Here is a 17012-nt window from a genome sequence, read left to right as displayed (position 1 = left end):
TGCAAAAAAAACATACACAGAAGTTGAGGCACTGCTGGATCACTGATATTAAATAAACAAATACGCACTCTCTCTTTCTCTCACACACACTCACACACTCACACACACACACACACACACACACTAATAGAAAAAGTATATATATATATATATATATATTTATATATGTATTGTAAGGAAATTTATATACCTAGTTAGTAATATTAATATATTAATAAGTACTATTCTTTTACTTTGTTAAGTTAGTTAATTATGTATATACTGGTTGTTTTGAAACGTGTAGGTAAGAAAGAGCGGAGTCTCCTGACACAGGCTATGCTTAAAAGGAGGCTCCAGCCCCTATTGTTTAAGAAACCATGTTTTAAGATAAATAAAGATTATTATTATTATTATTATTATTATTATTATTAAGTGAATGATTTGCCCATTCGAATTATTAGTATTAGTAACATTCAAAGTCGCTCATCGCTAACATCTTCCCATAAATGAGACACTGTCACTGCACCCGTCACCCTGAAACATATCATTCTCTCAAGCGGCTTCAATTCTTCTTACCGTTCAACACCAAGTTATGCTTGCTTAGTCCCTACTACTCCCTCTTCTCGACTATGCCGATGTTTGTTATTTGGATGTTACTGGGGAGCTGCTTAACAAACTGGAGCGCCTAGAAAGTCTGGCAATCCGTTTCATATTCGGTTTACGTAAATATGACCATGTCTCTGAATTTCGGACTAAATTGAAATGGCTCCCAATCCGACTTCGCCGAGATATGCACGTTCTTTGTCTTCTTTATAAAATTTTTAAATTACCCCCAGCTTCCTCATTATCTGTGTTCCCGTTTTTCCCCCTTATCCCCCAATTGCCGCCCAAAACGTACCTGTGACACTAGAACACTTTTATATCCCCAATCCAACTCCAAATTCTTTCACAATTCTTTTACCGTAAGTGCAGCTCGTATGTGTAATAAACTATCTGCTGACATTCGTGACAGTCCATCGGTGGCATCTTTCAAACACAAATTAAAAGAGCACTTCCTGTCGAACGCGTTAGATAGTTAATCGGTAACATATTTGTAAACAAATAATCTGTTATTATAATATATATTCTGCTTATGTATGTATTTATGTATGTAAAGTTCATGTATGTGTGTATGTCTGTCGTATGTATATTATTATCATTTATATTTTATTCACATTTAAATTTTAATTTTGTTGCACAATAATTAGTCCCGACTTCATTTTTGCACCACGTCTAGGGTTGGCTGGAAGAGATCTCTTATAGAGATAAGCTCACCTTTGTAAATGTGTTGTAACGTGTGTTTCATATGTCTTTGCTTTGTACAATAAAGAATATATAAACATAAGTTGACAAGTTCCATGTGCCTGTAATTTCACCAGTACCCTTACCTTTCATAAGTGGAACGCTGTAATGTCTCATTACCGCTTGGCGGCAGAAATGGGTAAGGTAGCAGTACTTCCTTGAAAGAACTCATTCACAGGGAGCTGTATTTCTACTAAAACTGGTCACCTATCTCTGCTGGTAATGATAATAAAATAAATATACGTGAATCGTTTTCGAGCCCGCATTTGCAAGGCCGGACCTCTTACTTCGATTCGGTTGTTTTATTACTTTAGGTAATTTCAATTTTTAGTTATTTGTTTTATGGTACAGTTTTCTAACGGCCTTGTGCTAGTAATCATTAATGAAAATAAAAAACCGTTTCTAGTGAACTTATTTCTTTTCTTATATAATAAATACTTAAAACAAAGTACAGAAATTGTAACATATATCTTTGTTTCTTAGGTTTTCGCGACTGCGAATAACAGCATTTGTGAACGGATTTTGTGGATTCTTTTTTTGTTGGAAAGATCCCATCGGTCCCATTTAAATTTGAAGAAAATATTCCACGTCGAAGGGTGGCAAACTAGGGAATGAATGACTTTTGAGGTCGGTTTTTTTCCTGTTTCTCCTGAGATTATTTTGTATCTAAATCGCGTAAACATATTTACGTTTTCACATAAACCAACGTTTGCGGTTCTACAAGTAATTAGAATAGAATAGAATATACAGATAGAATACACATTGTTACAAGTAAATAATACATAATAAATCACATGGACCATCATAGGGTATAGCATATTATACTTAAAACTAGTTTGTATTATAATAACATGTAGTATTCATTTATACTATCTAACCAAATTGATGACTTTACTGTCTACGATGGTCGTTCTGCACCTATAATCTATGACCGGGCGGAGTTCATCCGCCCTTATCGCACTCGCTACAGGAATAATTTACTGTCTCTATCTTCAATAACCAATGTTATTTATTAAATTAACGGAAAAATAAATAAAATATAGCAATAATGTAACCAATTTTGCAAAGTTTCGCGTGGTATGTGATTCCTTGTGTTTGATTTAATTAAGGGTTAATGTGTACAAGGAATTACGCGTGAAACATACAGAGAACGGGTGCGGGTCGGGTGAGTGTCGGGTCGGGTGCGTGTCTGGTCGGGTGCACGGCGGGTGTATTCTGTGTATTTATATGGACGACAACATACCACGCGATGGCGCGGGACGGGCTCAGGGCGGGACACGCGCCCGACCCGCACTCGTTCTTTGTGTGTTTCACGTTTTAAATAGCAGATCTGAGAGCACACAGGTAGACACGGAGCTCGGCTGCTACTCTACACGTCCGCTAAAAAGGTGTGCCACAAGGATACAAATCATTAAAAATCCATCGCTCATATTAAACCAAATACAGTCAACGTTATGCAACATTAATCTGTTGAATAATGTCAGCCAAGCAATTACTTCCTAGTTTAAAATGTTAATATTAATTGGTTTATATTGCAAAAACCGAGCAGGTAAATACTGACAGTTTTCTGTAAGGAATACACAAAAACATTAACACAAATTTTGTTTTTGAAATCGCTACAGACTGAAGAAAGACAAAATTAACTACAGACAGCATTTGAGTGCAGTCCGTCTGTTAGTTCATTGTCACTTGTAAATATGTAATTTTTTATGATATAAAGTCGTGCACTTTAAATATAATTACAATATTTTATTGTCACAGAAAGGTCCACAGTTTGTTAGCAGTAGTGACCTTATACTATATTAGTAAGCATTAATTTATGGGGTAGCGATGCGCGATTGCGAATTATTTCGATATGCGACTCGTTAGTAATTACTAATCCTGTAATTCGAATGACAAATTAGTAACCTACTAATTTTCGTATTCGAAAGATCTGAATGATCATTCATTACTAATTTGTAGCACCTACTTAATTCGTAGATTCCTTAAAGTATTTTCTGTTCGATCACCTAGCTCTCTCTCTCTCTCTGACATATAAAATACCGTAAATGCGACGAAGACGGGGATATTTTGACATGATCGTAGTAAATGATCAGTGGAGTTATTATTCTGTGCTCATCGAGTAAATATATAACCAGAAATGGAGACGAAATGTCATTTATTTGTTTGAAAACTATTCTGCCATGTAATTCCTGTGACAAGTGCGCTCCGATTGGCCAGCCCGAATGCAAAACAATTGACGGGTGTCGTCAATTGTTTCACTTCAAATTGACCAGTTTAACTTGGATAATGGACAAAAATGGCAAAATTACATATTTAATTACCGATGAAATTTGATTCCGTTTGTTTCGTAGTTAGATGTTTTGCTGTCTTTCCCCACACCACCGAATGGAACAGTACGCCATTTTTAGAGATATTATCTTTATTACCATAAATACTATATCACTACATCTATTTCAGTGCAAACGACTGTTGATATTTATAAGTGATGCATCACTGATAAGTTACCAGGAATGTATGACCCTTATTTCGTCTCTATTTCTTGTTAAATACTCGATGATTCGGCTTCGGGCAAACGATTTGTCCATTCGAATCATTATACCCCTTACAACCATTTATTTAACTTTTGACAACTCGAATTCTAATCAATTAGTGATGTCCTAATGCGTATCCAATTCGATTTTTATAACAATCGATTTTATTTATGAAGAATTTTAATCGTCATTGTGAGCTGGTTCAAAAAAGAAGATATTATCTGATTGGAGTCGTAATGTTGCGTTTGACAATTTATGTACTCCGACGATCGAATATTTATAATTTATGACAGGTACCAAAATTTATCAACTTGAATAATCTTCGTTACATAATCTATTGACTCGATAAATGTCGGAGCTAAAGAGCACGTCGCTTCACTAAAATTAAAAAATAAAAGAGTCCAGGATGTATTGCATTTATCGTGTTATGGTTGTATATCAATAACTACGGAACTTCACAGTAACATTACAGGGACATAAACGCCTATGACAATGCGGTCAGTATACAAGTCGTGTTACCTTAATGAATGAATTAAACTAATGAGTTATTCACACTTGATACAATATGGCTGAAATAAAGCAATTTTACCGATTGTCTGATTTCAAGGTTGAAAAACAACGGTGAGCAACAGATTGTCGACACAGCTTGAAACAATTCAAACTACTTTTGTTGTAATAACAAACAATATTTACATTTTTTCATGACTATTTGTTTAACAGCGAAAGGCAAAAAACAAACGTTATTCGTGGTAATGGCAACCACGTCTCCATTAACTATGTACCTGTTATATAGAAGGAATATGTAACTGGAGGAGCTGTTTACAGGTCATGGCGAAAGAGAAGTGTTCTATAATTTTATCTAATATCATAATGAGGTTTTATGAAGATCATAATGGCATTTCACTAATGTAAATTGTTATTTTAAAATGTGACCTTATTACGCTTAGGGTGAGATGCATGCACCATGAGTAAAGAATCTATCTACCTTTATTACAATAATTTTAAAAAACATTTTTTCTTTAACACTTTTAAAAGTTCACTTTTAAATAATCTCTCTGCAGTCAGTTTTATCTATAATTATAATTTATGCACTGTTCAAGAAGAGCTTATTATTCCATTATTTTTAAAATAACCATGTAGATGACGCACTGAGATAGGTTTAACACTTTGAACTTGTTTAAAGGTCAAGTTTATTTAACATCATATCTAGTAATTTTAACTCTTTCGAGATTGCACTTCAACATTTTCTTATTTTTGTTTTCTGTTGTTTATTATTATGACGACCCATTCACAGCATACAGCATACAGGGTGATATTTCTTTATGGCGTTATTTTCGGATATAATCATTGACTTACAATTATATGGACGTCGGGTCCGCGCTAAAAAGTGTCCGAACTTATAGGGCGTTAAAATCGTATACAGAGCGTCATTCACGCTTTAGTCTTCGTTTGTTCGACTGACAGCGAAGCAAGCAAAATTAGACAGTACTGCGATGACATTACAATTTAAATTCAACGTTTTAGCTTTTTCATATTCCTTTACATGTCACTACGTTTAAATAGGTTGACTTGGGACATTTTTTTCGTGGTTTTTGTATTAGACCCGTCGTCCATTTATTTGTAAGTCAATGGATATAATTTATTTTATAGTAGCAGTAGAGCTCTGAAATGGTCAAGTCAAGAAATGGTCCACAAAGTACTGCCACCTTACCTATTTCTGCCACCAAGTAAGCCAACCAAGGAAGCGTAAGGGTGCTGGTGAAATTACAGGCACATGGGACTTGTCAACTTATGTCTCAGGGTGACGGGCGCAGTGGCAATACCCCTAAGATCTTTGCGATTTAAGGCTTTGAGTGGAACTGCAAAACTGTATTATGAAAAGAATCCACCAATTTGATCGAACAGATTTTACATTAAGAGGTACCCCAAAAGTGAATCCTAATCATGAGTAGAATCATCTCATGCAATAATATATGAACATAATGGGTCATGGCTTGGTAGTACTTATACTATAGTATAGTATAGATTATATTTACAACCGTGATAGCCTAAAGGCTCTCGAGTGTTTTGGCTCCGAATCCTGATATGCACCTCTAATTTTACGAAATTTACGGGCGAAATTTTATGTACCATTAGCTTTTCGGAGAAGCAAAACACCGTGAAGAAACTTGCACATATCTGCACAGCAATTTAATGGTGTATGTGTGGGTCACAATCCGTATTGGCCCAGCGTGGAAATTATAACCCAAGCCATGTAGTGGGTCTAGGCTAACTGCCTCCGCGGCCGAACGGTTACCATGCCGGACTGCGACGCAGAGGTCCTAATTTGATTCCCAAACTGAGAGAAATATGTGTATGGCCTACATTTATTTCTCTCGTGAGTTTGAGTGTAATTTGTGGTTGTCTACGTGTGTGTCTGTGGCACCCGTGTCACAGGATTTTTCTAGAGCGGGGCTTCAAAAAAACCATTATTATTACAATGAAAAGAACGATTTATTTTAAATGTGTTCTTGACCATTACGGTCTGTGGTTGAATATTAGACAGGGCTATGTGGACTGGACTCGAATCTGCTTCTGTAACTGTGCAACATATCGAGTCAGCAGAGCTTACAAGAAGTATTTGTTACAGATCATTTTTATTTGGTTTTTCGGCTTGTATCGCCTTTAGAGACACCTGTGAGAGATCTTTGAAGCTTCTCACTTCGGCCCTGGTGGCACTAGCTTGACATACAGGGTCCCAGGGTCGAATTCAGTCTAATTGAAGGATTTTTTTGCATGATGGTAAGCGGCACGCCTGTCCATTGGCGATGCACGACTTTGAATGTTACTAATACTAATCATTCGAATGAGCAAATCATTCGCTCAAGTCGAATCCAAACACTTCGACTCGAGTCGGGTTCATGATTCGAATGTGATTGGAACGATTATTATCTCGGAACTACTCGGAACTCCACCAGACCATTCACCATGTCCATACCAAAATATCCCTGTCTCCGTCACATTAACGGTATTCACCATATGTCAGAGAGGGCTAGGCAGAAATGCTCTAAGGAATCTATGTAATACTAATTAATAATGAATCGTATCATTCGAATACGAAAATTAGTAGGTTACTAATTTAGTACTTACTAACGAGTCGAATACCGAAATCATTCGCAATTATCATCATGGTCAGCCAACATCAAGCCACTGCTGGGCAGAGGCCTCTATCTTTATTGCAACGCGATCCCGCAAATCTGATGATATTGTCAGACCATCCGGCTGGTGGTCTGCCCGCTGGCCTTTTTGCTCTTCTTGACCACCATTCAGTGACTGTTTTAGTCCATCGTCCGTCTTCTCATGTAGCCAAATGTTCCACCCACTTCCACCTTAACCTCGTGATGCGATTACCCATGTCATCGATCTTCGCTTTACGTCGAATTTCGACGTTTGGTACACGATCCACGTGACAAATGCCCAGCACAGAACGCTCTATCGCTCTTTGTGCCACCTAATTTTGCGCACATTTTGCTTAGTTAGCGTCCATGCTTCCGCACCGTAGGTGAGGATGGGTAAGACACATTGATTATAGACCTTGGTCTTCAGATATCCATGATATTAACCTTAGAACTAAGTCCAAACTCATGTTATCACGATTTCGTTTAAGTAAGGTAAACGATTCTTTTATGGGGAACAGTATACGTTTTTACAATAACCAAGTTTTAGTCCATCATCCGTCTTCTCATGTAGACAATATTTAACTGCCTCCGTGTCTGAACGGTTACCATGCCGGACTGCCACGCAGAGGTCCCAGGTTCGATTCCCGGGCCGGGAGAAATAGTTGTATGGCCTACAATTATTTCTCTCGTGAGTTTGGGTGTAAGTTGTGGTTGTCTATGTGTGTGTGTCCATGGCACCCGCGACACAGGGTTTTCCCTAGTGCGGGGCTATGTTGAGTGTGTGCGTTATTATTTATTATTTATTATTACAATAAGATTCCGGAGCATATATTAAGATTACCATTTCCTAAGTTTAAAACGTACATTAAAAATATTTTAATTGAAAAGTCATATTACAAAATTGTAGCCTACGTGTTAGATAAAGATGTATGGAAAGACAACGTGGGTCTATATTCCCACTATATTCATTTTAAATCATACAAATATGATTTAAAATGTATTCTATAGCATTTAAGTTTATTTGAAAATAGCAATCCCTAGAGTTTCTTGCTCGTGAGAGGCGAGTGTAGTGAGCGAGCAGTATCTTAAAAAATTACGTTTTCAGGTGTAAAAATTTTACCTATGAAATAAATGATTATTTGACAGGCACATACGCAAGCACGCATCACTATTGTCCATAACAGTTGCAGTGTCACACAATCACAAAGACCTCAGGGGCACTTTTCGCAACGGTAATAGGTATATACTGACGGCCTGGTACTGCACCGCGCTTTCTAGATGTCATTATAGCGATTTCAATCTGAACTACACAATATTACACCTAAAAACTTTTAACTAGGACCAACTACTAATAAACCAATTAAGTACTAAATAAAGAAAACTAATTTGATATTTATTATAATTTGAAAAACAAATACCGACGGTACCCTCGTTTAGAAATCGCTGAACAACACGCAAGTCGAATTCGTAACACGCGATTATAATAGGCTGTGTCCTTCTGAGAAGGTATTTTATATAATTATAAAACGGTCCCTGTGTGATTATATTTGGTTAGTGACATATTTTTAACCGACTTCAATGTATGTTTTCAGATATCTACGTCAATTGTGGACCAATTTTGAAAATTCTCGTTTTGTTGGTAGGGTGCACTTTCGTGGTGGTCCCGTCCTCATGTCACCATAGATATAGAAAAAAGGGGAGATTTGGTATGGGAGCGTGGTTCGTGTCGCCTTGATCATATCGAGGTGACACGCCTACAAACATGGCCAAAGTGACATGGCAATCGTTGTGCATACAAGATCTCTCGCAAAACGTAAAAATGCCATGTTGTAGCGATATCTTGTAAAAATTGGAGGGAAAACAAAAATTTTAAAACCAGTGACATAACATTCTACCGGCTATTTGCATTTTTAATTATATTTCTATTATTATTCAATGTTTTCTTTTTTTTCTCCATAGAAATTTCTAGACTCAAATATAGTGATGTTCATTTACGATGACTGACGTTTATCGACAATAAATTTTTACTGAAATGTTTGAATTTCTTGCTACGATTTTTGTAATTAAAGTCCCTAAAATATCGAAGCGAAAAACATTCACGTTAAATTGATTTCTTTTATTTTATTATTATTATTACTCAACATTTTATTTCGAATAACTTTAACACAACTCATATTTCGGAGAACCGTTTCAATTTCATGTCAATTTGTATGTTGCTGTTGCTTGAAGAAAAATGTATGTGTATGTGTATTATTGTTTTAGATAATTTAGATATTTAAATTCCATTATACTCGTAGATTAAACGTAGAGTATTTTAATTTTTTTCCAATGAGTTCAAAATAAAAGAAGGTTGATTTGAAGCTGCAGGAAAATCGAAAGATTGGTTTTCTCATTACTGTTTCTGAGTTTGTTTAAATTTCCATAGCGAATGCATTTAAAAAATAAATAAAAGAAAATCAGCTTTATTTTACATGTGCAAGAGCAAAATAAATTAGAAACAATTAAAGAAAATTACATAAATCCTTCATAAAAAAGCAACATAATTTAATTAATTAAATTCGTTAATGTTTCGAGTTTACTCTTGACAGTGACAGCTTCACCAACCCGTGATAACGTATAATGGAAAACTGACACTGGCGACGATCGCCATATTTTTTATATTAAGCAAATAATAATAATCTATATTAATATATTAATTTAATTATACACAAGTACCAGTGTAGGTATAGTATGAAAAATGGAATATTTATTTTTATATTAAAAACATCCACATGGTTTCTAACTATCGATTAGGTATAACCACATCCCTCGTTGGGTAGCGCCAGTTTAAGGTTAACAATTCACGGAGCGGTTTCCATCCGCGCCCGCTGGTGCTGGTAGACAGCGGTTTTATTTCAATATTCACGACCCTGCAAGTTTGTGCGGGCACGTAGCCGCCGCGGTTGCGGGTACGAAACCGTTGCGATTGAGGACCGCGAAGTTAGTGGGAGTTAATCGCAAGTCGCGCGGTTAATAGACAACTCACCCCGCGTGCGCCTGAAACACATTGCGCCTGAACCGACCGCCAAAGTCCGCGGGCGACGACGACCACCCAGCGCGCAGGCGATCGCGTCCTGCGCTTCTACTAGTACCCCGCCGCGGCAACCGCGAGCAACCGTCACCATTACAGGCGTAAAACGCGCCATGAAATGTGCTACTAATTTTACATACTTAACTATTACGTTCTACTGATGCCGCGGTCCCGCGGCAGACGCGGGCGAAAACCGCTCCGTGAGTTCTTAGTATAACGAAAAATGAGTTTCAGCGCCATCTAACGTGTAATAGTTAGCTATTATATACTAGTAGCATTTTTACTAAAACGCCACCTGATGTTGAAAGGCTGAACCAGGATGAAAAAAATACTGAAATATTGTAATATAACTCTTACTCAAGTGACTGTAAGTTTAATTTTGTTAAATTTTAAAACTGTGTTACGTCGTTTTCACGTTTATGCCCTGCCTAATCAAAATGTTTAAGTAATGGTAGTAGATAATAGAGCGTAAAGTTTGAATTGCACACAAGCTAAAAAGTGGCGACATCGGTACCCGATCTTACGTAGCGTCATTACATATCTTTTTTCTATATCTATGATTGTCACCAAGGCAGTATCTATGAGGGATCCCATGAAAATCAAAGGAAATCCTCAAATTTTACAGGAATGTGCGTGTATTCACCAATTTCTCCATCAATTGCGAACCTATTTTCAACATTTTTCTTTTGTTTAAAAGGGATATTCTCGAGGTGGTCTTTGATGCTGTTCTGGGTTCGTTTCGGCTATCGCAAATTACTAATTATTTTTCGCAAACAAAAGACGACTTTTTACTTGACACAATACATGTAATCAACAAACGACAACCAGAAAATAAAATGTAAAATGTACAAAGGAGTCCGTAACAGTCCCATAGTCACCAAGAAGTCAGAATCAGATGAGGGAATCCCATGGAAATCGAAAAAAGCCGATAACTTTTGAGGTAGGTTTTTTTTTTCAATGAAAAGTTACAATTACATAAATTGAAAGTTCAAAGAAAATTATATCAAGTAATTATATTAATTTGTTGAGACGTATATTTATTTTTTTATTGCGTGCAATTACAAAGCATTACAGTGCCTTGACATATTGCCAAGGCTTTGTGAAATTTGTAAATGGACAATAATTAGTAAAATACAGAAGACAGACATCCAAGCTCTCACAAAACTTCTTGTCTTAACTCTTGACTTGTCCACTTATATCTAAGTGTGACAGGCGGAGTGGCAGTGTCCCGCACATCTTTGCAATTTAAAGCTTTGAATCTAACACGAGTCGCACGTCTTATTGGTCCTATCACTTGCTACCATAAAAAAGTAGGCTACAAAAGTTCATTTTACGTCGTGGTTTAAAAAAAAAACACAGTTCTCACAAGTTCATTAGTGACCAATGAAATTGTCCAGTCAGCAAAACAAGCAATCATGCGCAGCGGTTTGCCTTGACCGCTACAATCTTACTGAGATCAATTACGTTTCGAACTATAAGTACTAAAGACCGTTGATAGTAAGTAAGTGATTATCATACCAGACACTATCATTATGTTTTGCGTCATGACGTCCAATGTGGACGAAAATACATCTGATAAAGAGGAATTGAGAAAGGCTATATTGCTACAGATTGTGACGGGTTGACAGTCTCTTCCAGAAATTTTGTGACAATAAATAAATCAAATAAGATAATTATTAATTTACAACGTTACAATACACAAAAAAATAATACAGTCGAATTGAAAACCCGCTCCTTTTTTGAAGTCGGCTGATAAAACTTGGCAAATAGACGTAATTCTACTAACTTTTGAGCCCCTAATTTTTTTAAATATTTATAATTATTGGAAGCAGATGTGGTAGACCGTGATTTTGAAAATAAATATGTTGCACCTTTTTTTGACCACTGTCTTGTTTTGCAATCAGATATAAATGTGAATCCTGGAAAAAATCTCCAAAAAGTATTACCACAAATCCATTTTAAAATACACAAAGGGACTATAAGAACTTTGTCGCAGTCAACGCCTTTTAAATGCAGTGTTGTCCTTTTCGTCCTCCAAGGCTTCCACAATAGAGGACAGTGACCTCAATGGTAATTATTAACATAAATCGACAATTTTGAACTTTATAAATGCAGTATAGTTCACAAATTACATTCTTCTATCGTCTCGCCCTGCGTGTCCAATGCAATAATGGTTTTAGGATGCTGTTGGGACTGCCTCGCTTTTGCAGTGCATCAGGTATGTTCGCGGAGGCGCATACTGATAACTTCAATGCGATAAATATGTAAAAGAACTGCGGCGTATGCGGGACAGTTCCGGCAGCCACATGCTGGTTGGTCTGGGAGTATCACTGAAACTGCGCGCTCATATGGGTTCCAGAGACTTGGTGCATAACCTAATGTAATTTTATTCTCTTCTCTGACAATCTATTTTACTAACATAGGCTATAAATTTTCTGTAAGTAACATGATATGGATAAAGTCCATAAATTAATTTGATTTGATTAGACGGCAAGTCTTGGTGGCAACAAAGCTCTTTGTAATAGATTTCGTCGAAGAAAATTTACACCGATTGGTGCCACAAACTTCCACTTGCCACTCAGATCTTTAAATCGCAAAGATCTGATGGGCACTGCCACTGCGCCCAACCCTGAGACAGGTTGACAACTCCCATGTGCCTGTAATTTCATCAGCACCCTTCCCCTTCCAAAGGTGGAACACAGTCATGCTGACAATACTGCTTAGCGGCAGAAATAGGTAAGGTGGCAGTACTTCCCTGGACGACCTCTTTCACAAGGTGTTCTACTGCTGCTGGCTTTCGTTAGGCAACCTTATCACATTGGTTTCGTCATTGTTTCCTTTTCTTTCGTCATTGAGCAAAAACAAGTTCTATGATGGAACGAGCTAGTCAGATGCCTATTCAGTCGCACTTTAAAGATACCCGTATCTATACGTGCTCGAAAACACAGTTGCAGGCGGGAAACTTCATTCTTGGACTCTGCGCTTAATATAAAGGGATGAAAACCACTTACTACGCCTGAAGGGAATATCGATGAAGCATGATATCGATGGGATCATCGTACGTCTGGATGTCCCATGGTGAAAGAAGGCGGTAGAATGAGCTCATGGGCACACTCACCAATATACGTTCTGTAGAAAACCGAATCCTAACAGCCCTGAAGTTAAGCACGCGTTGACGTCAAAGGAAAAGCAATGGTGTCGGTAACCTATCACAAACTCGATTTCTTTTCCGAAATAAAGTTAGTTCGAATTTTCATTACACCGAAAACCGAATTATAACGAAACCGTTGTTCTTTCACGATTAGGTTCGGTTAGGTTTAAAAGAAAGAACATTTTCCTCTAATAATTACTTTCGATGTTATGAAAATTCGATCAAACGTTATTTCTGGAAAATGTCATTTCGGACTACTCATAGATAACCAATGTGTCACATTATCTCTCAATTACTTGCAAATGTGACCAACATATAAAGTGGTAATTTTGTTGTGTGAACCCAGATCTCATGGAACGACTCCGTTTCTTCCTGTGGTGTCGTCATAAGCGACTTCTTCTTTTTCTTATTATATTTCTGCCACCAAGCAGTAAGTAAGAATGCTGGTAAAATTACAGACACATGGGACTTGTCAACTTATGTCACAGGGTGACGGGCGCGGTGGCTAGGCCCCCTAAGATCTTTACGATCTCTTATGGACGGCCGTGTCGCTTATCACCAGGTGCACGACTTGTTCGTCCCGTCATTTGTTATCACAAAGAAACCACAATAACTAATAATCGGGAGCTGTTATTGTCATGGTGAAGCTGACGAAGACAATTCAAAATTGAGTCCTTTCAAATCTTAGGGCAATCTTTTCCCACAAGGTAATTGTCCAAGTCATACCTCGTTGTCGTCACATGTCACTGGCATTTGTACCCGCGACTCGAACCTTGCACTTCCATTTTGGGATGTCCGCTTACCAAAACCGCGCAGGTTTAACTGGTTTTAGCACTTTTATATTTGGTCTGTGTTCAATGATATATTTTAAGTTTTAAGTCAATTAGTCGAGTAATATATATTAATTTGATACATAGCCGTGTTTAATTATAAAATAATGTCAAAAAGTTTATACTGCAATATAAATGTGGCAGATGATCATATCAATTACCCTGGTCCTGAACTCGAGAATGGAGAAGTAGTAATCCAGTGGGAGAAGAGATACTTGTCAATTGAGAGTCGACAATTTGAATCCTTAGTGAATGATTCTGGATTTGTGCACTTTCCTTTAACGTATTTCAATAAAACTTGGCAAATTGGTGTACTTCCAATAAAAAGCCTATAAGCAAACTTTTGAGGTAACTTTAAAAAAAAAGTCATAATTTATTATTATTGTAAGGATATATTAGTTAGATAGTTTAGTTTAGTTCTCTCAACATTACAAATTTCATGCAGATACAATTACATGTTATTTTATACTACTCTTCGAAAAGTGAGCGTCAGTTTACAAAATAATGAACAAATAATTATATAACAGTGAGTCATAAGTATACAGTACTGTACATATACAAAATCAACATAATTGAATTAAACTAACAATGTCAAGTGTATACAGAAAATGTCAATATGGATTCTTAATAACTAATAAATTCATATTACAATATAATAATACGGTGAATGTCAAATTCATTGATAAATATAATAATTTGATTATTTATTAAGTACTTTGAGTGTACTCTGTTGCTGAATAAAGGGACTTTTCCAATAAAAGATTCTTCAGTCTGCACCTGAACGTTTCTCACAACATTCGTTTTTTATATAGGAGGTGTTGGATTCCAATACCTTCAATGTGCATTATAATTTCCTAATTATTATTTGCTTGCTATTAAACATATAGCGACCTCTCCTTAGAGCCCTGTTCGATGTATACGAATTGGTGATAATATAACGTTACGATACTTACACATCCTTATTAAAAAATAACTGGTTTGGTACAAACTTGATACAAAAAAACAGAGAAGTTTCAACGCCTGTGTTAATGGTCTCATAATGGATTACCGTGAAATTAAACAGATGAGTTTAAAAACTGACGGTATTCATACAAAAAAATATAACAACTTTGTATACATTTACATTTCCTGGATAAACTCTACTTACGAACTGAACTCAAAACTCCAATAATCTTAATTTCATAGGTAAGTAAATTACACTTTAAATCGTCAGATTAAACTCTAAATCACATTCCCCTGAGAGTAAGAAATTCTTGAAGTTGCTATTTGTAAATAAACATTCAACAAAGTCCCACAGGAGATGTAAGCAGAGACCACGGAACGCCACCTTACTCTATCCTGTTACAACTTTCGAACCTCACATACATTAACTACCTACCCCATCCATACAACTTCTTTTATTCTTGTCACTTCGGATCCCAGCTTTTTTGAGGCCACCACTGATCTGGTCAATGTTTCTGGGCGTTCTCTTAAAACCCTTCCATCCACATTCGCATCATATATCTGTTTGGTAATTCTTCTTACATCCATCCGCTCTATATGCCCAAAGCTCCTTAACCAGGAATGTTATTTAATAATAAAAAATGCCACGGAAATTATTATTAGTGAACACTGGTCGAGATGACCAAACGATGTAATAGTATGATACACAGAGATAAACATTTCTGCATTGTTTTTTATTTACCTTTATATGACCTGTCTTTGTCCTTGCAATATCTTTTTTCGCCAGATAATTTTGAAATCAAAACTAAAAATATCGTTAAATTTTTATTGAATTAATATTCAATTATTTTTATGTGATAGTACTCCACTAGTATGTTTTAATTATTAATAAAAAGATCGATCACTTATAAAAACTACGGCTAAAAAGTCGTTGAAAAACCAAATACAAAGATACGACGCAAGCATTATAGAAAAAATTCGTGAGGTCCGCTGGTTCGTTCCGTGGCTTAGTTGGTATAGCGTCTGGCACGGTATGCTAGAAGACGTCGGTTCAAATCTGGCCGGATCGAACGAATTTTTTCTGAGTGTTCGATCTTTGTTTTAATAATTATAAAAATATTATGTCATCTCATTACCGTTCACCAAATGCAGCGTTAGCGACGGAAAGCGGGATCCATGAATTATGATCGAGTTCAGAATGCCTTTAGAAGCTCTTAAAGAAGTTTTTTTTTATTTGTGCTTTCCTCTATGAATGCATAATGTATCCAGTAATGCATACGGCCCCACCGAATGTATATTATCAAAACAATAATCTTACAGGAAAAATAAAGAGAGTAAACACAAACAAAAAACTTCAATAACTCTGCACCTTTAGCGAAGAAAGAGCTCGTACAGTGTAATACTGCCACCTTACCTAATTCTGCCGTTTTGAAAGGTAAGGGTGAAATTACAGGTACATGGGACTTGTCAACTTATGTCTCAGAGTGACGGGCGTAGCAGTGCCTCTCAGATCTTTGCGATTTAAAGTTCTGAGTGGTTCTGAAACTCGTTGTTATGATATAATCTCAGTACAGAGTACTAAAAAAACCGACCTCAAAAGTACGTGCAATTACGTCTATTTGCCAAGTTTTATTGAAATATCCCCTAGTTCGCCACTATACAGGACTTGACACAGGAGATAATAAAAATCGGTTCTCAATACTCAAAGTATATTGAGAGCGAGAAACGCCTTGAATTGGAGAATAGCAAAACTAACCATTAAAATAATTGCTCCTTAAGTAAAATTTAGGCGCTATTTACAAAAATGAATGTTCATGCGTGATCAGCCACCCTTAGAGGTGGATGATTTTCTTCAAAATGAAATGGGACCACTGCTAAGGTACCCTATTTCCAACAAAACAGAATCATGAAAATCGGTTCACAAATACCGGAGTTATCGCGTAACATACATATTAAAAAAAACATGCAGTCGAATTGAGAATCTCCTCCTTTTTTTGAAGTCGGTTA

At 36.5% G+C, this 17012-nt stretch overlaps 1 protein-coding gene across 1 annotated transcript in view; it reads left to right on the top strand.

The window, feature by feature from the left end:
* LOC113229003 (zinc finger CCCH domain-containing protein 13) overlaps nt 1-17012 on the top strand; it is a 128174-nt gene that overhangs the window by 51328 nt on the left and 59834 nt on the right. The window lies entirely within an intron of this gene.

The sequence above is a fragment of the Hyposmocoma kahamanoa genome, unplaced genomic scaffold, assembly GCF_003589595.1.
Source record: "Hyposmocoma kahamanoa isolate Upper Pololo Valley unplaced genomic scaffold, ASM358959v1 270, whole genome shotgun sequence".
Taxonomy (NCBI): domain Eukaryota; kingdom Metazoa; phylum Arthropoda; class Insecta; order Lepidoptera; family Cosmopterigidae; genus Hyposmocoma; species Hyposmocoma kahamanoa.
The sequence above is the reverse complement of the archived record's forward strand: the minus strand, read 5'-3'. Positions and strand labels throughout refer to the sequence as shown.